The following is a 20,329-nucleotide window of genomic DNA, read 5'->3' as shown; positions in this document are numbered from 1 at the left end:
TTGAGCCACTAAAATTTAAAACATAAGAGAAGTATAAGGCTTCAGTTGAATTAACTAAGGGAGGAGATGAGTGGCTAGAAGTAAAAGGATTAAAAAAAGAGAAAAAGGGGCACCTGGATGGCTTAGTCAGTTAAGCATCTGACTTCAGCTCAGGTCATGATCTCATGGTTCAGGAGTTTGAACCCCATATTGGACTCTCTCTGCTGTCAGCACAGAGCCCACTTAAGATCCTCTGTCCCCCTCTCTCTTTGTCTGCCCCTTCCCCCAGAAAGAAAGAAAGAAAGAAAGAAAGAAAGAAAGAAAGAAAGAAAGAAAGAAAAAGAAAAAGAGAAAGAAGTTTGGAAAGAGGTAAAAAGAACCAGAGATGCAGGTATGCAGGCAGGTTGCCTAACTGTGGGACTCAGAGAGTGGGGAAAAAAATGTATTACATTCTTTCTCCTGACCAAGATATACTCTTTGGACAGAGCCAAAAGAAGTATTAAATTGTCTAAGTCTATGGGTCCTCTTTGGTCTGTCCTGGAATCTGGGCACAAGCAGCTACTGAGGAAGAATGGGGAAGGGGAAAATGTTAGAAAAAGAGAAATGTGGCTAGCTACAGCTTACCCATGTTCCAACTCAGTGGTTGCTCGCATAGAAACAGCATTGAAGAGGTAAAACAGGCAGATTTTCAGCCAGGTGCATCAGTGTTGGGGTTGATATTGTGCTGAAGGTGACCTTTAGGCAGCAGCCTGGAACACTCAGGGATGGCCCTCAACTGAAGTAATGGCTAGAAACTAAGAAAGCAAACAGAACCATGAGAGAAATAATAGATTTGTTAATAGTTGATGCTGCAGTAATACTCAGCAAATTAATACAATTTAGATAATTTTTGTTAGTTATGACTTTTCTACAGATCACAGGTATAATCAATACATTGCTTTACAGCACTTTTAAAATTATCTCTTTTTTTTTAATGTTTATTTATTTTGAGAGAGTGTGTGTGAGAAGGGGAGGGGCAGAGAGAGAGAGAGAATCCCAAGCAGGCTCTGCCCTGTCAACGGAGAGTCCCATGCATGGCTCCAGCTCACAAATCGTGAGATCATGACCTGAGCTGAAATCAAAAGTCAGACATTTAACTGACTGAACCACCCAGGCCTCCCAATCTTCTGACTCTTGACAAGCTAACTGACAAGGCAATAATTCCCAGCATAACCAGATGTGTAACAGAAAGAGGAACAGGCTGATAATGGAGCATGAGGAGACAAGGATAGTGGCAGAATTTAGAATAGCAATTCCTAAACTTTAATATGCATATGAATCAACTAGTGATCTTGTTAAATTGCAGGTCCTTATTCAGTAGGTCTGAGGATAGTCTTCAGATTCTGTTTCTAATCAACTCCCAGGTTATTCAAATGTTACTGGTCCATGGGATACAGTTTGAACAACAAAGAATTAAAGAATGAGAACAATTTCTAAGCATAAAAAAGTTAAAATACAGCAAGACGACAGCCAAACAACAGTCTAGAGCATCACAATTCTGGCCAACACGACCTTCTTAGCAAGCCTATATAGTATGGGCAGCCCAACACCCAGGAAATGCAACATTGGGCTGGTTAAAACAAACAAACAAACAAACAAATAAACCAATAAACAACAACAACAAAAACCGTATATATTCCTCTAAAAGGTAAGCCATTATTGGATAATACATTTCCACAAGGAATTATTTTAACTAATACTAAATCTTTATAAGACTTCATTAAATTTTACAATTTCCTGTAAACATTATCTTTTCACCCCAATCAGAAATACTGTAGACCCTGGGTAGATTTGTGAGTTGTGAGGAAGGTAAATTGCAACCTAACATAAAAAGACATTTCAAAGCAAAGGATGTTTTCCCCATTAACCTTCAGGGTAACTTAGTTATGACATGAGATCAAGAGGTAGTGACTAGAAGAAGAAATTAGAAGAAAGAAGGAAGCAGGAGATAGAATTCCACAACCCCCACACTTGCCCAAGTAGGTAGCACTGAAACAAGAGCACTGTTTGTAAACAAGCAAAGAAATATGATGACTCAAAAATACAAAAGTCAGGAGCCTATGGCATCATGTATAAATCAAATGGCAGCCACACCTAAAATAATGATAGTCTTCTTCAGAATATACTCAGAAAGTATGATGGTACAGTGAACTGGAAAGCAAAGGATGACCTACAAGTTCCATCTTTGTCACTATGCAGAAGAGTTGATATATCCTTAGAAAGGCTTTTTTGCAAGGTTGGCCCCTTGGCTAGCATCTGAAAACTTGGGTATAAAGAGGAAATTTTTCAAACATTCTTATAATTGATGTCACTCACTGTGCCTCAACTTTGTAAAAACAATGTGGTTTATACTGAATATCTACTTTCCTTCTGAGAGACTATAAATTTGGTAGAGTCTAAGCAGAGGGTGCCAAAGTGATCTGGATTCAAACATCTTCAGTAACTTTCTGTCTTCCATTCTTACCTTCTACCCCTTCAAAAAATTCCCCAAAGTTCAGTAAAGGAGATCTTAATAAAATTTTAAAATAACTAACAGCTTTGTGGGCCAGAGAGTGAATGAGTTTGTAATAACTCTATTAGGTAGGTGAGAATTAAAAATAAGATTAACACAGTTCCATACTCCTGCAGTGTTACATGTTCAACCCCACAAATGCTGGTGTGATGCCAATCATAAGAACAAGAGCAATATGAGCAGAATTTATAAACCCTTTCAAGCTTTGTTGTACCATTAAGGCTCCTGTAGTCCAACAAGCCCTAACTAGTTCTTTAAGCAAATAAAATGTTGTAGAGGATTAACTTCTGGGGAAGATAACAGATGAGGAGGATCCTAAGCTCATCTTGTCCCATGGATACAACTAGCTAACCACCACATCAGTGTAGATAACCCAGAAAACGATCTGAAGGGTGGTGGAACAGACTCTCCATAACTCAAGGTAGAGAAGAGACCACATTGAAGAGGATAGGAAGGGTGGAGACTCAGTCAGGGACTGAGACCCTTGGGACTGTCTGCAGGAAGGAGGATCACAATGGGCAAGGAGAGAGAACAGGAGCACATGTCCAAGCCAGGCATCCCAGACATGGAGGACTCACATGGGGAAGATGAATCCTCGTAACATTGGCTTTGAAAATAAGAGGGGCCCCAAAATCAGTGGGAACTTTAAAAATCAGCAGGCTTAGCTCTGAGAGAGCCTGGAGGGCAGAATCCCCACCCTTAAAGAGACAGCACAACAGACAATCCCAGTGAGATATGAGGTAGAAGTAGCAATTTGAAAAACATGATTTATTTATAATCTCAGAGTTTGTGCTGGAGGGGCAGGGATCATTGAGAGTTCTCCAAGAACAAAAATGCTGACAGCCACCATATCTCTCCCCCACCCCCCAGTGCAGTAGAAACAATTGGCACCTAGCTTGCTAACAGCTCACACTCTGCCCCTGTGTTCTTCTGGGGATGGTCATGCCACTCCCAGCCCCTCAGGCTTCAGCAGAATTTTTCCCAGGCAGCTGCAGGTGCCCTTCTGCAGCAGGCCAGCAAAGACCTTGCTAACACCACACACCCTGCCCCTGCATTTTCCGGAGGAAGTGTATCCAATAGGCCCTTGGCCAGAGCCCATCCAAAGCAGTGTCACAAGCCTGGCAGCATGCAACCAGACCCGACAGAGGCAACACTACTGCAAAAAGACTCCTGAATTGGGGAGAGGGGAAGATAACCACACACATGGGTCCAGATGAGACCCCAGCAGCGGGTGGGTGGCAGACATATGGTCTGACTACAGGCCCTGCCTACCAACAAAAGTTTCTCAAGAGACAAAAGAGGGAAAGCACCTTGCAGTTTAGTGCTACTCCATCTCTGGAAAACGCCTAGTCTGACTCAGCTCAAACCCAAGGCAGCCCCCTAGACTGGCTTACTAAAAACACAGCGTACAGCCCTTGCCCACAACAGAGTCATTGCAGGACACTCTGCAATGAAGGTAAACAGCCACGATAGTAGGGCACATGAAACACATAGAAAAGACATCCATGAAGTGCCAGTTTCTGATAAATAGGGGACTTTGCCCTGCAGGACACTACAGGATCTCTTCTTCATAAGGTCACTACTTTCAAGAGCAGAAGATATAGCTGACCTTTCTAAAACAGAGAAGCACATACAGAGGCACACAAAATGAGGACACAAAGGAATATGTCCCAAATGAAAGAAGAGGAAAAATCACAGCAAGAGAGCTAAATGAAATGTTGATAAGATGAGGTGGAGATAGAGAATTTACAGTAATGATCATGAAGATACTCACTTAAGAGAGGATTAAAAATGGAATTACCATATGATCTAGTAATTCCACTTATTGGTGTTTACCCAAAGAATACAAAAACACTAATTCAAAAAGATATATGCACCTTTGTATTTGTTGCAGTATTTTTATAATAGCCAAATTATGGCAAAGACCCAAGTGACCCTTAATAGAAGAATGGATAAGGAAGAAATGGTGTGTGTGTGTGTGTGTGTGTGTGTGTGTGTGTGTGTGTGTATATATATATATATACACACATAATTTCCCCCTCCCCCCCACTGGAATATTATTCAGCCATAAAAAGAATGAAATCTTGCCATTTGCAACAATATGGATGGAGCCAGAAAGCAAAGTAAGTCATTCAGAGAAAGACAAATACCATACTATTTCACTCAGATGTGGAATTTAAGAAATAAAACAAATGAAAAAAGGATACAAACCAACAGACTCTTACCTATAGAAAACAAACTGATGATAATCAGAGGAAAGGTGGGCAGGGGGAATGGGTGAAATAGGTAAGAGAGATTAAATGTATCATGATGAGCACTGAGTAATGTATAGAATTGTTGAATCATTATATTGTACACATGAAATGAATATAACACTGTATGTTAGCCACACTGGGATTAAAATCTTAAATAAATAAATAAATAAATAAATAAATAAATAAATAAATAAAATGTCATAGAGGCAAATGTTCACTCTATCTTCAAGAAAATGACAACCCCTGGGGCGTCTGGGTGGCTCAGTCGGTTAAGCGTCCAACTTTGGCTCAGGTCATGATCTTGTGGTTTGTGAGTTTGAGCGCCGTGTGGGGCTCTGTGCTGACAGCTCGGGGCCTGGAGCCTGCTTCAGATTCTGTGTCTCCATCTCTCTCTGCCCCTCTCTCACTTGTGCTCTGTCTCTCTCTGCCTATCAAAAATAAATAAAATGTAAAAAAAATTTTTTTAAAGAAATGACAACCCCTATACAAACTACATTTTTTATGAAGTATACTATAATGTTATATAGTGTGAAGAACAATACGGCAAACAAAGGCTGAGCTTTCAAATAGTGAGGAGCAGTACAGATGAGGAATAGATTAATGCCCTGGTGGGTCTGGACTACAGTGCTAGGCTACATACTGCCAAAATGACAGCTGCTACTGTGTTCAATAAACTGAGTTACCTGCTTCCAAATGGCAGATCTGTCTTTATTGCAACCTGCCACCTCCAAAAGTAACTGCTTGAAGAGTGGAAAGAGGGGATGTCTAACAGTTCCAGTGCCTGCCGGCAAGTTTGATGACCATTTTGAGGGTGACCTGCAGGCTTCTCCTTGCTCTTAGGATAAAATCCAGAGATGTCATTGTAACCTACAGTGACTGCATCATCTGACTCTATGGTAATTTACCAATTCCATTACCCACCACTGACTGGTCAGTATACTCTAGATCCACACGCTCCTTTCAGTTCCTCCGGGACCATGTTCCTTCCTTCCTTGGAGTTTTCTCTCATGCTGCTCCCTCTGCCTAGAAAGCTGTCTTCCATCAGTATTTTATCCAGCTAACTTCTACCACTACTTAGGTATCCAAATCTAATTCCCCAGAGAAATGCAGTCTAAGGTCTAAGATGGAACCGCATGGTCAATACACTTAACATATAGTGTGCTTCTGTGCTGTAGTTCCTAACTCAAGCATAATTAATATTTATGGGAAAACTTCTTCAATTTCTATCTCCTCTACTACATTGCAGGTTCTGTATTGTGATGGACCCTGTTTTATCTTGTTCATTACTGTAATGCTATAATCTAAAATGATGTCTGACCCCTGAGGCCTTAATAAATATTTGTTGAAAAACTAGTTTTGAAGAATCAAAGCATTCTATGCAAAATGAATAATATAAGCAAAGTCAAAGGATCACACAGCTATTCTAGCAACTAATATAAATGGGGGTGCATTAAGAGATAAGCTATGAGATCACTTAAGGATAAATTGAGAAGAACTGAGTTTTCTGGTTAATTAGTACAGATTGAGTAATTAAAGGACTTATGTTAACAAATAATGAGATTAGTTTCATGTATCAGCTGTGAGAGACTAGTTAGAAAGGCACTGCATTTATAGAGGTTTTGGGAAATGATCTCAGGATGATGGCAATGATTGCCGCAATGATTGAATAGATATAAACAAAATTCAGAAAGGAGGAGGAAAGGATTTAATTTTGGGTGAGAGCTTGAAGATGAGAAAGGAATCAAAGATTTTGAGATTTCAAGACTTAATGAACAGAGGGATTTTTTGCTTCTGGCTTCGATGGAATAAAACAAAACTAGCCCTTCCCCTATAAACTACCATATAATTTAAAAAATACACACAACAACTCTTTTCAGGCACTGGACAATAATCAGTGAAATCCAGCGATATCTAGGAGATGAGATACTCATGACATAAGCCCAGAATTTCCCTCTCTCTGTTTCTCTGTGTGATTTCCCAATCACAACACAATAAGCTGGAAACCAAGCAGAGTACAGCTATTTCAGTGAGCTAAGAAAGCAAAGATCAGAGTTCATGGCAGCTGGGGAGTGGCTGGAATTTGTGGGGCAGAGCATCTAAGAGGAAGGAGCTGTTCATAGAATGGGACACAAAATTCCATATAGGATTTCTTTGGTTCAGGAATGGGCTGCACATATACAGGGAAAGACTAAAGTCAGAGAGCATCTGCTATGTGTTAAAAGCAAAAGTAGAGCCTACTTTTGGCATGCCATAACAAACCTTAAAACCAAGTATGAAAGATCTGCAGGAGAAAGAGTTTAAATGTTAGTTCTGCCAAGATATAGAGACTTGGGAAACACCTTGTGAAAACAAATACTATAAGTCAATCCAGCTTCCCAAAGATTTATAGTTTTTGGCCCTCAATAGAGCCTCAATGAGTCTTGAAGGAATTAAAGAATACAAGGTATTGTGCTGGGCACAGGAAATGCCAGGTAAATTAAATCATGGTCTTATGCACAGGAAAGGGACTGTACAAATCCAGGGAGAGAACTTTTCAGCTAGCATGAAAACATCAGTACTCTCATGCTCAATATCTGTAAAATTTCTTACCACTGGCCAATCTCTTTTGAAATTTACTTTCTTGGATTCCAGAACATTCCATTCTAGTTTTTCCCTTCTTTAGTCTCAGACTAGGCTTTTCTCAGTCATTTTATCTAATTCTGTTTCCTTTACCTTCGCCCTAAAGGAGGTGTCCCCCAGTGTTTAATCTTAGACTCTGTTTCTCATCTTCACAATATTACAAATTCTCTCTGGCTATTTCAAGTACCAAATGCCTGTAGTCACTTCTGTGTGTTTGACACACAAATCTGCCTGCCTATCTAGCCATGAGCTCCAAACTAATCCCTTCAATTATCTCCAGAGAGACACCTCATTAACCACTCAAGTTTTAGCTAAAACCAAAATTTAACTTAGTAACAAGACATGTTGTTCTTCTTGTATTCTTTATACTGATAAATATCAGGCCACTTGGTCCACCATCAACTTAAGCTATGCATAGAAATGAAAAAGCAGAGGTGAACTTGGTTATTCTTTTGCCCATTGCAACCTTTTCAAGGATAAATAAGATCATTATTTTTCAGTATTTTAATCCTCTATTAGGCCAATCAGCTATTTTTTAAATATAATATCAATTTTTATAAAAATGATAATCACACCAGGTGATTCATTTCTATAACAGTGTTTTGCAAGATTTAGTGTGCATAGGAATTTCAATAATACCAATGACTAATATTTATTGGAAGCTTACTAGATGGTAGGCACTATTATAAGAACTTCCCATAGTTATTTAATTTAAGCATCACAAAGATAAAGTAATTCCCATGTAACATTTTAAAAATAGAAATTTTGATATAGTATGTCTGGTTTGAGACTCAAGAGTCTATATTTTTAACAAATATTCAAATGTTTTTGATGTATGTAGGCATTAGATCCACTGTTTTATAGAGTCTCTCTTTAATATGCCACTAAGTTTCAATTCCTGGCATCACTGTGTTAATTCAGGACTTATCTCTCTCTCTCTAAATATGTCAATTTCTATTTTTCTTTACATTTGCAATCCTTCCCTACTGTACAAATTCTGTACTTTGTCATCAGCAAGTTTTTTTCAGCCCCTTCAGAATAGAATAGAACTGCCATGGCAACACATGGTGGTACTATCTCCAAATATGTTCAATTAATTGAGCTATATTACGATAGATAATGCAACACTGTTCATTTATTCCTATATATTTAGAACCTCTGACCTTTTAGCTTAAAATAGATCTTGTAAGTGATATTGACTTTATTATAATTAAATTATAGTATGTTCTCAACTTCAAGAAAATTCCTTCTAATCATTCTAAACATAGAAGCAACAGATTTTAAACAAGCAGAGTTTCACTAAATAAAATTAAAATTAACAACCCCAAATATCAGTAGCTTTATATATATTTTTAAGTTTATTTATTTATTTAGAGAGGAAGAGAGAGCACATGTGTGTGCACCAGTAGGGGAGGGACAGAGAGAGAGAGAGAGAGAGAGAGAGAATTCCAAGCAGGCTACGCACTGTTAATGCAGAGCCTGATGTGGGTCTCACATACACAATTGGTGAAATTATGATCTGAGCTGAAATCAAGAGTTGGATGCTTAACCGACCGAGCCACCCAGGCTCCGTAGTAGTTTAATGTATTAATAATTTACTTCTCCTTCTCATGTCACATTTAATAGATATACAGATGTCACATGTCCATTCACAGCATGGTGGGGAAAAATCAGGGAAGATCTGCTTCACATAGTCATTTAGAGACCCAGGAGCTTTCCACCTAGTGGTCCAACCATCTTTAGGAGTCTCTTTTTATAAAAGCAGTATAGGTATAACACTCCTTTAAATGACTCCCTAAATCCCTCAGATTCTACTTCCATTGCATACAAAGTATTAAGATTGCATTTTTCTGAAAAAGAAAAGGAAATCACTGAATCTAAATAAACTGGAAAATCTTTAATAGAAAAACCTCCTTATAGAGTAATATTCCAACATGCAAATATGGTACACATAGACATAAATGTATAAAGTTATAGTCTAAATTTTGATAGTAATTCACATTTAAGGGATAAAAGATGGCTACAATCTATAGCTCAAAAAATTGCACACCTTGCAAGAAAGGAACAAAACTTTATTTCACCATATTACAGAGGCTAAAAGTAGCTAACTATATAAAATGTAATCAGTTATTAACACTTCAAATGTCCATGTCCTGCCTTTGTACCTACAAAGCTAGTAAAGTCTGATACACTAATGTGAATGTTCAGATAGCACAGCAATACTTTAACTCACACTGTCCATTCAATGTGAACTATGATGCTAGGGTACAAAAGGCCAAATAAAGATGAGTTGGTAAGTATTTTTCCAGCCTTATGAATTAGGACAGACCAAATTCACGGTTATAGCCATTTGATTCCTAAAGCTTATCTAAATCATCCAACCTACTGGAGAACTTACAAAATAAATGCAACTCTTGTGACTCAATTCATAGAAAACTGTTTCTATATGAGGGCTCAAATTTCCCACTAGACTTTTTTCTTTTTATAATAGTTATTTCAAACAGCTTTTCCTCACTCTAGTAAATAATCTGAAAGTTAAGAGCAACTGCATTTGGCAGGCTAGGCCAAATTAATCAGAAGAGCGTTGATCATAATGAAATGGGATGATTCCAAATACTCTATCTGAATTCTGTTTCACCTACCTATTAGTATCTTTGGTTCTGGAAGAAGATATTAAGAGGAGACACTCCAGGCAAATACACATGTAACAGGATGTTAAAACGCAAGTCTTTTTGCTTTGATTTCAATTAAGTCAAAAAATATAATACACACCAATAAAAATGAGTGTAAGACAGATGACCATATGTAAAATTTGCAAAGAAAACATTAATACCAACAATTCTTGGATTCCTAAAGCAAATCAGAGATAATAAATTGGGTCAAGGTATGGAGAGAGTGGATTTTTAAAGAGACTCATTGATGGAAATCCCAAGAGAATGGGGTAAGTATGGAAGGTGAGAAATTTTCTATCTAAAACCTTAGATTCCATTGTACTACTTCCAGATCCTAGAATGTCAATTCTCTAAAGTATGAAAATATAGCAAATGTTTCAGAATTTTAAAGTGGCTTGTGTTAGCAGAATAAACATAACTGTGTTGGGGCTGGCCTTCATACCCAGAAAAGGCCAGGTCTAAGACGGTGAGCTATGCCAGAAAGAGAAAAAGCAAATTTGAAGCCATTTTAAGGCCCAGTTCCTACCTTTCCTCCTGAAAAGTTTAAACAACACCAATAGCTTCTTTGTGTATGGACTACCAGAGAACAGGGGCTAGAGGTAGAGCAGTAGACTGAGGAAAGCACTGTATTGTACATATCATGACATAGAGCTAAACGAGTCCTCAGTGATGGAATCTTCAGGACACACACACACACACACACACACACACACACACACACACTAGCACCTACAAGAAAAAAAAAATCAGCACCTGTGACATCTACCAGGCCCAAAAACCTTGAAGTCAGTTTATGACATCGCCAGACATCTGTCAAGTAAGATATTTCTCTGTCCTGTGTCTTTTTCTTTTCTCTCCACTTATTTCCTTTTGTTGGATATAGACAGTAGAAGAGGAAGTAAGGTAAGAAGGGGGATAGAAAAAAAGAAGCTGAGTATATTATCATCCCCTTATTAGATCAAAGATTTTCATCTGCTATAGGTCTTAGCTGAAGAAGGAAGAGACTACCAAATGCTAGACCTTCCTATAGAGGAAAAAGAGGTATAATCCTCAGTGAAGGTTAAAATATTGATTATTATTTATGGCGATTTTTTACATAATGAATTAACACTATATTTTTAACTTAGAAGGACTAAAACACTAAAACTGTTATCAGACAGGAACAAGAAATGGGTCTGTCAAAATTTCACCAAGGGTCAGAGTAAGAACACCGCCTCTCTAAGTGGAACATGGAAATAAAATTGTGCTTTGATTACAAATAAATTACATATGTTAACATTCAAATGAAACAATATTTACAATTAAAAAGGACTTGACACCAAATAACTCTGGGGTACCCCAGCTTTGGCAAGTGGACTCAGCCACCTATAAATTATAGATCCTCTGTTTACAACAGGTAAGCCTATGAAGCCAAGTCCCTAAGGCCACAATTGTTCTTTTGTTATCAGTATTTTATATTGCTAATGGTAATAACACATCAAGGAGAAAACTAGTTTCTCCCAAAAGCATAAAGCATTTTATTTAAGCCCAGAGCAAGTAAGAAACATTCCCAGTGGTCCTATCAAAACAATTAGAATATTCCAAAAATATACATTACAGACCAAGCAAAGGACCACTGAATGGACAAAATATATGTTCACTCCAATATCCCTACCATGTCTAGTTCTGATGCTTGTTCTGTTTCTTTAAATTTTGTTTTTTGGGGGCACCTGGGTTGTTCAGTCAGTTAAGCATCTGACTTCGACTCAGGTCATGATCTCGGTGATTCATGAGTTAAAGCCCCACATCAGGCCATTGGGCTGGGCGCTGACAGCTCAGGGCTTGGAGCCTGCTTCAGATTCTTGTCTCCCTCTCTCTCTGCCCTCTCCTGCTCACACTCTCTCTCTCTCTGAAAAACAAACATTAAAAAATTTAAGTCATCTTTTTAAAAAATAAATAATAAATTGTGTTTGTTTTGCCTTTTATTTTTTTTAATGTTTTTTTACTTATTTTGAGAGCGAGCGAGCACACAAGCATGTGGAGGGTGGGGAGGGGCAAAGAGAGAGAATCCCAAACAGGTCCCATGCCGCCAGCACAGAGCCCCATGTGGGGCTCGATACTGTGAACCGTGAAATCGTGACCTGAACCAAAATCAAGAGCCAGACGTTTAACCGACTGAGCCACCCAGACACCCCTTGTTTTGCCTTTTAATATGCCTTTATTTTGTTCTTGATAGCCAGATATGGGGAATTGCATAAAAGGAACTGCTATAAAAAGGCCTTTAGTAATATGGTAGTGAGGGAAATAATTTTTAGTCCTTCGATTAGGTCTCCGTCTTTTCGTGAGCCTATGCCTCTGCACAATAAACTTCACAAGTGTTTCTCAGGTGTTTTCTCCCCAATTAGGTGGTGCGGGATAGCTAGAGGATGTTGGGGTTAGGTAGTTCCATTCCTCTCAGTCAGCCGGGCTCTGATAATACACCAGCAAGTTAGACTCCAGTTAACTAGTTTCTACTGAGGGCTTATCTTATTAAGAAGAATACAATGCTCTGAGTATCTCAAAATGTTTCCTTTGTTCCTCCCCCTTCAAGAAGCCTGAAGGAATTATTCTCCTATATTTACTAGGAACCTGGTCAAGTTTCTGGAGGTAAATCTCACATATTGCAGGGCCCCTGCCCATGACTGAAGCCCCTGTTTTTAACACTCAAAATTATCTACCCTGAACTTCAAGCAATTTCTTAGTTTTATAGTTCAGGTTTTCCTTCCCTGGCACTAGTTCCTGCCATGGTTTCTACTCCTGAGTTTCTCCTCTCAGGAGCTCTACTCCCTGTATTTTCCTGACTCTTCAATCTTGGGGACAGTAGTTTGTCCTATGTCTCCTCTCACCTTCAGGTCCAAGAATTGTTGATTTTTTAGTCTGTTCAGGTTTTTAGTTAAGATAGAGTGGCAACTTACAAGCTCCTTATAGGAGACTAGAAGTCTTAAAATAGATTTTAATCTCTTCCAGCATTATACAAGAAAAGTCCTAACACTGTTAATCAATAGTATCCTTGACTTTGACCTTTTAGCATCCCTCTCAAAGGTTACATTGAGTGTGGGGCAGGATGAATGCCTCTAAAATGTATTTAAAAGACATGTCTTCTAAACCATAATTTAGTGGAAGGGATAAGGGCTTGAACAAAAGCAAGTGTTGCAGTTTTCTCCATTTTACTACTTGAGTAAACAGCCACAAATGCAGTTTTGCTATAATCAGGTTCAGGGTACAATTTCAAAAGAGCTCAAAAACTGGCATTAAACATGAGCTTATTATTGATCCTTATCACATAACTTTCTACCAAAGACTTGTATCTTCACCGTGTATGTAAATACTTACTTGAAGAACACAAGGAACTTCCAGTGTTTATTTTCCAATACCTGGTCCAACATTCAAAAAGCAATTAGCTTAGAAAACGATGGTTTTGAACCCAAAGTCACCATGGTCATGAACAACATCCAATAGTTTTAAAATTCTGAGGATATCCTCCTAATCATCCTGAACAGACAGCCAACTCCAAGCAAGCAGAGTTTCACTAAGCTAACTAAAGCACACAAAGGGAACAGGTAACTATTGCCATTGTAGTGATTAGAGATGTTTCCGACAGCCAGGAGATTCACTGTGACATAATATCAAGTAAGTTTGGAGTTTTTCCCACCCTCACAAAATTAGGAAGTTAGTCACTTCTTGGTGGATGTTATGCTATCAGATAAAATGAGAATAATAATGCATTCAATGTGTGATAGATTACTACAGGTAATCCCAGTGCCTAAGAGGAAAGAAAATAAAGGTCATGGCCACTGAGGAATTTCATAGAAAGATAAAACTATTTTTAGTTGAGTTGCTGTCATCCTTCAGGTTGATAAAACAATGTCCTCTCATTAGTTCTGGGCTCATAAATGGCCTGTAAGGATTTCTGGTCTACAGATATCATTTTTTACTCACATGCTAACTTTTTAGAATTACACCCTTAGGAATCCATGGCTTTGGCTTTAAGACAGTGATATTTAGCCAGGCCGGTTCATTAGAGTCACCTGGGAGCTTTTAAACCTAAATATTCTCCAAGCTACAACTTCTGAGTGTCTGATTTAATTGGTTTGGGGTAGAGTCCAAACAAGATTTTTTTTTAAGTGACAAAAGACTTAAAATGGGGCTGATTTGGGCACATGCAGCCCTTAATGTAGGAAGGTGAAACTACATATGTTAGAGTAAATAGAAGATGAAATCCAAAGATACATTATAGACCCATAGAAGAGAAAGGAATAAAGACAAGGTAAATTTTAAACTGTTCACTGCAATATTTTGCCTAGAACCAATTCTGGGAATGGAAAAGACTGATGAAGTGTGGATGGACTTGGAAAAGTTTGGCACTTTGGTGAATTTTAAAAAACTTGTCCTGAAGGTCTATTTATCACAGTTGACTTCTTTCTGAGAAGTAGCACAAAAATGTTTGACAAGCATTGTCTTCACCAGTCCTTAGCTCAGCAGGTATTTTTTCAACTTTGGATGGAGGAAATTTTCACAGAGACAATAAGTAACTCTACAAAGGTCACCCAACATTTTCTGTCACTCCAACTGGGAAAATAATAAGTTAAACTTAAGTAATGCCTTCTTTTCAAAGAGAACTAAACACATTTCCAGGTGAAGGAAGGTGAGAAGAATCATCATCCTTTGTTAGGTCAGTTTGCTACTTAGACCTACAGATTAGCAAAATACAAAATAGTTTATGGCAGATCCCATTTCTACACCTTAATCTCAAAAACTATGGAACTAGTAAATAAGATTTAAAACCTTTTCAGAGTGCTATAAATGTTTGTGAAATAAAGATTAATTTTAAAAATAACAAAACTAAACTGTTTATACACTAAAAGGAACATACTGGCTTTCTAAAATATTACAACTGGTTTTTTTTGTGTTTTTTTCAAAAAACAGGACCATTTAAAGAGATAAATTTTCAATAAAAGTGTTTTTAACACAAAAGCAAACCTTTACTCCTCTGTAAAATTTAATTGATATGCCAATAAAATATAATGTTCATTGTAATTTGCAAGTAGGATTTCTTCACTTGCCAGAGCATAACAGTGTTGTCTGAGCACTTAAAACAAAGTAATCAGGTGTGTTTTATGGTGTTACACCTATGTCAGATTATTATGGCAACATATTTCAAATTAAATAGCTCCGATACAAACATTTCATTTAATTTTTCTTTTTTTAACAGAAATTAGATTTTGGAGTTAAATTATTTAGCAACTAAATGGAAAATAAGCAAAAATATAAGATTGCATTACCTCTAGATGATGATGTTAGCAACCAAGACTAATGGCTGAGACATACAAATTACTGCCCCAAGGTGAGCTGGGAGACCATCTGCTCCTCCCTGTTCAATTTCTTGAAGCGATTCTAACTGCTAATTAACCATGAAAAGTTGTGCTGTGAACCTTTCACCTGACATTCTTCTGAAACAGTTCCTAAGGAGTGCTCAGAGCAACGTATGTATAATCAATTGCCATTTCAGCGGTGACCTGCTGTCCTGCAGAACAGAGTCTCAAACTGTGATTGTTCAGCTCTTGAGGAGGAAACTTTCATTTTTACTTTTTATTGGCCAATATACACAAATTTATCTACTGGACTGTTTTGAGTCATCTGGTTTGCTTCTCTCATAAACCTTAGCTCCTTAGATGATCAGACCCAGGAGGAGAGCAAATCTGACTCCTACTTTATATGCAGAGAGTGCTGGAGGTGGTCTATCTTAGCGTGCAGAACCCAGGCTCCAGAGTCAAAATTTCTTGCTGCTGCTTCTGGCTTCACAAATTAGAAAACTGGCTTTCAGCCTTGATTGCATATTGGAATCACCAGGAGAACTTAAAAAAATGCTGATGTCTGGGTCCCACCCTTAGAGATTTTGATTTAATTGGTCTGGGGTGAAGCTTGGGCATTGGAGAGTTTTTAAGTTCCCCCAGGTAATTCTAATGTGCAGCCAAAGAGGAGAACTGACTAAGGAAGATCTAATTAGATCTGATTATTACCTTCTAAGATACTTTTAAGACTAGTTCCTCAGGCTCTGGTTGTTTCAGAAACCACAAGTCTATGACTCTAAGCCCCTTTAAACTGTGATCCCTGTGGTACATTTTATATAGCCCCTTATCGAATACATTTTTCCAACTTCTCTTTCATATCCACACACTCTTCCAATTTGCTCTGGAAAGATCAGAATCCATCATCAGCAAAATTACCTGACTCAGTAACTAAAATTTGTTGTTACCAAGAACTGCACTCTGGAATGTCTCAGTTTCTAATATCCCACTCTCCACAACTAAGATATTGTTGGATCTTCTGTATCCCAACTCCAAAAACCCTTTGCCTTACTGGGATCTCTAATCTATTGATATTATTTTTCTCCATTATCTCCTTCATAATTAAAAATAAATCCTTTCCCTATTTACATTCCATGATCCATCATGATATTCACTTTCTCCATCTCTCCCCCTAGTATACTAACTTGCCAAGATCCCAACTCTGGTTAACTTGTAGTCTTCACCTTTACTACCCTTACCTGAGAAGCTGAACATGGCTAAAGAAAATTTCAGAACCAAGCTGGTCTCAAGTACATGACCATAAACCACAAGTGGAGAGGTAATCTTGCCTGAAATTCTATAAAAGTGCCACAGTAAAATTATTCTCCCACTCTCCTAGATGACAGATCACCTTTCTCTTATAATATCCAAAACCCCATCTTCCCCTCTGTCACCTAATGTTTTTGCTCTTAATTCTATAGGGAAAACAGGAACCCCAAATATCACTTCTTCCTCCTTACACCATCTTACCAAGGTCAGCAATGACCTCCACATTGCAAATCCAAATGTCAGGGCTGTTTTTGTAAGACCGCACCTCTTAATCACTTTCCCCTTCCTGAACAGTTCATGCTTTCTTCATTTGGCCTTCAAAAACACCTCTCCTCCCTCTCTCTCAGGTCCTACTCTCTCATTTGCTGTAACTTCTCAGTATCTTGTTGGATTTTCCTCATCTTCTGCAGACCTCTTCTCATGTATCTACATACACTTGACAGGTAATTTTATTTAAATCCATGTCTTTAAGTGTAATCTTTTCCCTGAACACTAGACTGTTTCCAGTTGCTTACTTATAGCACATTCTTTTTTTTAAGTTTTCTTTATTTTGGGAGAGAGAGAGAGAGAGAGAGAGAGAGAGAGCACAAGCAGGGGAGGGGCAGAGAGAGGGAGAGAGAGAGAATCCCAAGCAGGCTCTGCACTCTAAGTGCCCTAATGAGGGTTTCAAACTCACAAATCACAAGATCATGATCTGAGGCAAAATCAGGAGTCAGACATTTAACCGACTGAGCCACCCAGGAGCCCCTTACTTATAACATGTCTTAAATATCTAACAAATTCCATACTTAACATACTGTAAATCAAAGTATTGATACAATTACACTCTAAAACATGCTCTTTCCCTGAAATTTTTAATAAGATGGAACTTTCATTTTCCCCAATGCCCAGATCAAATACATTGGATATCTCCTTAATTCTTATCTTGTTCTCTGTATTCAAAAAAAAACCTAGAGCCCAACCACTTTTCATATCATCCAACATTATCAACCTGGTCTCTTGCCATACTATTAAGATTCTTCTTGGTAGGCTACTTATTTCTACCTTGCTCTAATAAGGACATTGAGAGTGCTATTTTTCAAACATACATCAGAACATGTCACTACTCTGCTCAAAATCTTCCAGTGGCTTCTAGCCCATTCAGAATCTTCACCTGAAGAGATCTGACATAATAAACCCCCTTCCAGTGGCTTGCCAATGCTCTGTCCCCTCTTGGACATTTTTCCTATCACATTCACACACAGTCATGCCTTTCCATCCAGACTATTCTTGCCATCCCAAACAAACTAATATTTAAGGACTTTAAGAACCTTCCAACTTATTTATTTTATTCTCTCTTACTAGAATACCCTTTCCTAAAATATCATCCCGGTTCTCTTGCTCTTTTCATTCAGGTTGAAATGCCATATAAACAGAGAGGCCTTCCTTAATTATACCACCTAAAGGAATCCTGAGATTTATATCCCTAGTCTCACCATTCTCTACCTCCTTACCCTGACTTATTTATATTGATTTTATAACCCTAAAACCATAGCTATTCATTTATTTCCTGTATCCCACCCTCAATTTAATACAAGCTCCATGATAGCAGGATATTGTCTGTTTGATTTATTCATTATTTTATCTCCTCTGCGACAAAAACAGTGCCTGGATCATAGTATGTTCTTAATTTTAATGACAGAAGATGCAATATCTTCCAATTTTCTTATTTATAAAATAGGAAATAATACCTGATTATTGTGAATGTTAAATACATTTATGTATGTAAAACACTTGTCCATAATAAGAGATTGATAAAATTGAAAATAAATATATGGCCAGGAATATGCCAATTTGTTACAAAGGTGACTAACTTCATTAGGTATTCATCTTAAAGAAACAAATTATTCTATGGAATTTGATGTGACTTCAGTTTGCAGTTGAATTCCTGCCAAGGATTTCAGCATCATTTCTCTGGGTTGACAATTCCACCTCATGAGTGTCTCAGAAATTATTTAGAAAAATAAAATCATGGAATAGCTCTATTTAAAATTAAAAAGAAAACTTTAGTTACTTCCCATCTCATCTTTTATCCCTTGAATGTTTATGTTGTTAAAGTAAATAAACAAATGAGACTAACATAAAAGTTTAAATTACCAAATTCACACATTTAAAATAGAAAATATTTGAGTGACATCACCACAATGGTCAAATAAGACATCCTTTGTTTGTATCCCTCCTCAACACCAGTCCTTAGACTAACTAAATATCTTTATAGGAGCCATCAAATCTAGGCAGGAAATTGTGAAACCGTAGTGGAGTCCAAGAACAAGAAGAGCCAATTTAAGAAGACAGGTTAGCTCCAAGTCAGCTTAATTGCCAACCATGCTTCTAGCTGTAGTCCCTAAAACAGTTCTGTGAACCTGAGAAATTCGCTATAAACCCATTTCCATTTGCCTTTGGTTCTGTGGCAAGCACTAGCCCCAAAGATGGAACTCTGTGATTTACCCAATAAGTAATTCAAATTAGCTGTTTTAAGGAAGCTCTGTGAGCTACAAGAAAGCACAGAAAGACAATTTAATAAAATCAGAAAAATATAAACAAACAAAATGAGAGGTTTAACAAAGAGACAGGAATCACAAAAGGAACCAAACAGAAATTCTGGAGCTGAAGAATACAGTGAACGAAAAGAAAAATGTAATAAAGAACATTGATAGCAGAATGAAAAAACAAAAGAAAGAATTTGTGAAACAGAAAATGGAGCCTCTGAAATTGTATAGTCAGAGGTAAAGAAAGCCTACATGAACTATGATATACTATTCAGAGAAGTAATCTGTAAATTATTAGATCCCCAGAAGAAGAGAGGGAGGAAGGGGACAGAAAACTTAGCAAAAGTAAATGAGAACTACCCAAATCTGGGGAGAGATTTTCATATTCAAGTTCACAAAGCTAATAGATCACCTCAAAATTTCAATCCCAAACAATCTTCTTCAAGTTACATTAAAATAAAACTATTTGAAATCAAAGCAATAATAGAGTTTAAAAAGCAGCAAGAAAAAAAATTGTCTCATAGGGAGCATATATATAAGGCTATCAGTGGATTTCTCAGCAAAGTTTTGCAGGAGAGCAGAGAGTAGGATGATATAGTCAAAGTGCTGAGGGAGAAAAAAAATCACAAAACACAAAACTGCAAACCAAGAGTACTTCACCCAGCAAAATAGTCCTTCAGAAATGAAGGAGACATAAACCCTTTCCCAAGCAAACAGAAGCTCCGGGAGTGTATCACCACTAAATCTACCTTACAAGAAGTGCTAAAATGAAGTCTTCAAGCTGAAATGAAAGGACACTAATTGGGAGTGTGAGAATATATGAAAATATACAACAAAATGGTAAAGATAAATACAAGTCAAATTCAGAGTACTCTAATACTGTAATATGATGGTGTGCTAACCTCATAACTCTATTAGAAAAATTAAAGGACAAAAGTATTAAAATAACAATAGTTATAATAATTTGTTAATATATACCAATAAAAAGGGTAAATTGTAATATCAAAAACATGAAGATGGGGAGTAAAAGGGTAGAGCTTTGTATGTGACCAAAGTTAATTGGTTATCAGCATGAAAGAGATTGTTATAC

The sequence above is a fragment of the Prionailurus bengalensis genome, chromosome B3 (genome assembly GCF_016509475.1).
Source record: "Prionailurus bengalensis isolate Pbe53 chromosome B3, Fcat_Pben_1.1_paternal_pri, whole genome shotgun sequence".
Lineage (NCBI taxonomy): Eukaryota > Metazoa > Chordata > Mammalia > Carnivora > Felidae > Prionailurus > Prionailurus bengalensis.
This window is presented reverse-complemented; position numbering follows the sequence as displayed.